The sequence below is a fragment of the Rutidosis leptorrhynchoides genome, chromosome 3 (assembly GCF_046630445.1).
Source record: "Rutidosis leptorrhynchoides isolate AG116_Rl617_1_P2 chromosome 3, CSIRO_AGI_Rlap_v1, whole genome shotgun sequence".
In the NCBI taxonomy this organism is placed as follows: domain Eukaryota; kingdom Viridiplantae; phylum Streptophyta; class Magnoliopsida; order Asterales; family Asteraceae; genus Rutidosis; species Rutidosis leptorrhynchoides.
Genome location: NC_092335.1, coordinates 663,451,506 through 663,457,505, shown reverse-complemented (window position 1 = coordinate 663,457,505; position 6,000 = coordinate 663,451,506).

Below are 6,000 nucleotides of genomic sequence, written 5' to 3'. Positions count from 1 at the left end.
CCTCTTTCAAAAACGACTTGTAACTTGTATTTCGGACTACAAACTTATACTTTTTATATTTAGATTCATAAATTTAAGTTCAATACAAAACCGTGGCCACTGGAATCACTCAAAACGGATTAGAAACGAAGAAATGGCGAGTAAAACAAGATTGATAAAAACTACACATTTTACCTACGTGAAAGTTAGTAATAAATCTATTCCAACCATAACCTAATCAACTTATATTGTATATTATGTAATCTTGAGATACCATAGACACGTATACAATGTTCCAACCTATCATGTCGACCCATTTATATATATATTGCGGAACAACCATAGACACTCTATATGTGAATGTTGGAGTTAGCTATACAGGGTTGAGGTTGATTCCAAAATATATATATAGTTTGAGTTGTGATCAATACTGAGATACGTATACACTGGGTCGTGGATTGATTCAAGATAATATTTATCGATTTATTTCTGTACATCTAACTGTGGACAACTAGTTGTAGGTTACTAACGAGGACAACTGACTTAATAAACTTAAAACATCAAAATGTATTAAAAGTATTGTAAATATATTTTGAACATACTTTGATATATATGTATATATTGTTATAGGTTCATGAATCAACCAGTGGCCAAGTCTTACTTCCCGACGAAGTAAAAATATGTGAAAGTGAGTTATAGTCCCACTTTTAAAATCTAATATTTTTGGGATGAGAATACATGCAGGTTTTATAAATTATTTACAAAATAGACACAAGTACGTGAAACTACATTCTATGGTTGAATTATCGAAATCGAATATGCCCCTTTTTATTAAGTCTGGTAATCTAAGAATTAGGGAACAGACACCCTAATTGACGCGAATCCTAAAGATAGATCTATTGGGCCTAACAAACCCCATCCAAAGTACCGGATGCTTTAGTACTTCGAAATTTATATCATATCCGAAGGGTGTCCCGGAATGATGGGGATATTCTTATATATGCATCTTGTTAATGTCGGTTACCAGGTGTTCACCATATGAATGATTTTTATCTCTATGTATGGGATGTGTATTGAAATATGAAATCTTGTGGTCTATTGTTACGATTTGATATATATATATAGGTTAAACCTATAACTCACCAACATTTTTGTTGACGTTTAAAGCATGTTTATTCTCAGGTGAATACTAAGAGCTTCCGCTGTTGCATACTAAAATAAGGACAAGATTTGGAGTCCATGTTTGTATGATATTGTGTAAAAACTGCATTCAAGAAACTGATTTCGATGTAACATATTTGTATTGTAAACCATTATGTAATGGTCGTGTGTAAACAGGATATTTTAGATTATCATTATTTGATAATCTAAGTAAAGCTTTTTGAACCTTTATTTATGAAATAAAGGTTATGGTTTGTTTTAAAAATAAATGCAGTCTTTGAAAAAACGTCTCATATAGAGGTCAAAACCTCGCAACGAAATCAATTAATATGGAACGTTTTTAATCAATAAGAACGGGACATTTCAATTACCACCATCAACAACCACATCTGCATCACACACCTCAACATCACAATTTGTACCTCGGATATCAACATCATACGCACCATAGGTACCAAGAAGTACCAGCAACGACAAACGATGAAGTATGGATTCATAACTTCATCGGAGTAACATTCTACGACGATTATGTAATTTCTAAAGTTTAGAGATTATCTATTCTAGCCTTAACCCTAAATCAGATAGAGTAGAAACCCTTATCCGAATGGTGTAAGATACAAGGTAGACTTGTTTTACCAACAGCATCAACAGTACCCTTAGCCTCACCAGCACAGTCAGTGCTGTCAACATCGTCAGAATCAGTAGCACCTCTAACATCACAAGCTCCGTCAGTTCAAGAAAGCACCGTGGACATCATTACGAGTCAACAATGAGTATATTGTATCAATGAGTTATGAAGTAAAAACTCAATTCATCTAAAGAATTTATATATATATCTTATATATATATATATATATATATTTTAAAACCATCATGAATCTTTTCGTACTAAGCTATTACGTGTGAATTTTAAGGGGTAGATACTACTCGGTTAATTCATATTACTAATATGCTATGACGTACATCATTCGTTAACAACTTAACCATCGTTAACTACAAATATATGTTTTAACTCAATGAATTCCATTTCATAATGAACATAGTGTATTAATCAATTACATGTTTGATTTTACACTTTTATCTTCGATGTACTCTAAACTTTCTAGAAAACATCATTTATATTTTATGAAGTTCATAAGAATTCCACGAGCATCAACATCCTTCACCGAGGAATAAGAATAAATAATGAAGTATTGATTTCATTAGTGAAATACTCTGCGAAGATTATGAAATCCTTAATGTTTTAGAGATTATTCATTCAATTCAAAAATCAAATGAGCTTAATATGATATTAACTCATCAAATCTGTATTACATCTGAAGAAAATATACATACATATATTTTCATAAAGACGGTAAAAAAAAAATTTCTTTTGTACTAAGTATTAATTGTGAAATCTTTAACGGGTAGGTAATACTCGGGAAATATATAAGTTCACAATTAATATGTTATACTGTACATTTTTCAACTTTGATTCAAAAATTATTAACTATGCTCACAACGATATACAATCGCTTCCATACAAATTCAATTACATATTCTGATTTTGAAAAATCAGAATCCAAGCCAAGATTTAACAGAAAACATCACTCTTAGATTCTTACATCTTTCAAATGCTATACTTTGACTTCAAAATTGTGCTAGAACATCACTTTTATTCATAAACCCAGAAAAAAAAATTGTATCGTTCAAAATTCTAGAACATCATATGACAATTACAATCTTCATGCAAACCCTTCAAACTTTTGAAAACACCTCGGATTGATAACCAATGATTCGGTTATGATAACTTTGAATGCTGATGAAGCAGCAAAAACTGTAAACGACCTTAACAGCCAAAAGTTTGATGATAAAGAATAGTGTGTTGGCAAAGCTCAGAAAAAGAGAAGGTTTGGAACTGGAAAACGGATTGAGCAAAGTATGAAGGAGGCTGTGGATAAATCACAAAGACTAAACCTGCCTTCAAAGAATCCAAATTATTCAGTATCTGCTGAAGCCATTAACGAATACCTTGCTTCCGAATCTAAACCCTTGCGAACAATATTCTTCATCATCCTCTGATATTAGAAATTCTAAGATATCATCGTATCTTTCATTATAAATATCCTCCATATTTCTGGAGATAATTCCATAATCATTCTCATCGGAAATCAATTTTCTCCTTGCGATATCTGTGTAGCATCATAAAAGAAACTATTTTAGTTTCTAAATTCTAAAACCTTCGAGTTTAAAATATGAATATTTTTGAAGTGGTGTTGGGAACTGAAGCATGAGTTAGTATAATATAATGACATTTGATCAACGTGATTATATTATAGTAAGTCATGCTGAGTTTCTAATGGAACGTGATAAAGGTTCACAGATCCCACCCTCATCATGAACCATGTTACATAACTCTTTCATTCTATATAATCTCTAAATATATCAAGAAAATATATTTCTTGATGATTCGGTCTTTTCCGGATATTCTGGTAATTTGATAAATCAAGATCGTGCCATTACAATTCCCTTCTTAGAACATTAACTATGTTCATTTCAAAATCCATACCTACGAATTCTGAACCATTATTCGCTTGACTTAAAGTCGGGAAGAGAAAATGAAAGCATGAAGCTCCGAAATATAATGGAAAATATAAAGCCCTATAACAACCCCGAAATTACAAACCGTGTATATCAATGCGTATAGCAATATAAAGACACGGGAGAATGAAAAACACTATAACCCCAAGGTAATGGTAGAAGAAAATAACTTCCTCTGGTGGTAGATGAAAAAGAAGAATGACATATATGAAAGTTAGGAGTATATCAAGAATCAGAACTGGATGAAGCATTTCACAATCTTTTGGAAGTATGAAATGAAGAAGAAGATGTAGGAGTGGTGAAAATAATGAAACGGAAGTGTTTAATTTATAGCAAAATATCAGACATAGCAATCGAGGCAGATTACGCATTTAATCAAAGAAAATCCTAATTTCCACAAATTCCGAAGAATCAAATCTTATTTAGATAATGAAGATTTTCTATTCCTTAAATTCCGGAAATCAATCATTACTAAGTCAACAGTTAAGGCGAATCTCTATTCCTTCAATTCACTATTTTACGATAACTTCTCTCATATGCTTCGAGTAATTGGATTGTTTTATCCATATATTCAACGGCAATAAAAATTCTATTTATCAACTCATATTCGTCATGAAAACATTTTTATTGTTAGCCATGACGACCTCACTCAAATTTCGGGACGAAATTTCTTTAACGGGGAGGTACTGTGATGACCCGGAAATTTCTGACCAAATTTAAACTTAATCTTTAACGTTTCCGACACGATAAGCAAAGTCTATGAAGTTGAATCTCAAAATTTTGAATTATTCAATTACCCTTCGATTGTTCTCAACGATTCGCGAACAATTATATGTAAATAGGTACATATACTATAACTTGAAAACATAACAAAATGTTAAGTAAATAATAATGTGCATTAAACTTATTGGTTTGATTATCTGATTGATATATTCAACTACGGAATTAAAAGATTATGCCAAACGATTGAATTAAAAGATATTTAATGAGTCCCTTAAGGATTATAATATTATTACGGGTCTCTGTTGTGAGGTCCACGTTGATTTGGGAAATCATTCATTCTTAACGGTATTCGAAATAAATGGTAAAGTGTTTGTTTAAATAACGTAATTTGGACACATACAATAATAAGGAATATTAACTGTTGGAATTAGATATATGAATAACTTGCAATATGTATTTTAAAACGTGTTTATTAATATTGAAAATATATATTTAACAATACGATAAAATATAATATTAACTTGGTCATAAAAACGAATTGTTATTATATATATATTAACAAATAGCGAGACGATGATTTATAGAAGTAAATGACCAAAATACTCGAAAGTTTAAGATATACTTTGAGTGGTATAGTTTAGGGATAATTTAAGGCTATATTTTGACAAAGGTACGTGACACGAAACGTAAAATGCAAGTTTTCTCAGCGTACGAAAGGACATTTGAAAAACCGGAACCGGGACATAAGTCGAGTGATGACGTACGACTTATTAGAACAAAAATTACAAGTCAACTATGTATGTGAATTTAATATAATATATAATTAATTATATAAATTAAATATATTATATATAATATAAAATTATTTCGACAAACAAGAAGTTAAAAATTTGTGAGCTGTCCCAGGGTGCCATGCAATCGCATGACCTTGAAGCACAAATCCCATGCGATCGCATGGGGTACTTTTTCAGAAAAGGTTCTATAAATTGCTCAGTTTTTACACTTCTTTCTCTAATCATATATTACTCCGTATTTATTTTATTTATTATTATTATTATTATTATTATTATTATTATTATTATTATTATTATTATTATTATTATTATTAATCTTATTATTATTAATATTATTAATTAGTATTATACATAAAATACTACGACGAGGTTATGAGCGTGTCACTTTCAAAATGGTTTTCAAGCGGGATAGAGCTAAGGAAATTATGGGTTATTGCCAAGGAGGTTATGGGTAATGTTCGGGGGTATATTTGTAAATCAAACCTAGTGTTTATCATCTCTGTTACGTCTACGTACTTTCCTACAATATTGAATCTCAATATTGATACGTAAGCACTCATATCTTATCGTTTATATATTAATTATGTATACATGTCTAGTGCTCGAGTATATATATTTATATATGCTTGTATGCTAAATTTCGTCGTTAAACAGTTTATAATGAATCACTAATTAAATACATATATTACTGGTAAAAGGTATATGATATACATGTTTTTGGAAAGCTGGCGAAAAATCAATAACTTTTCATTTAGATATCGAA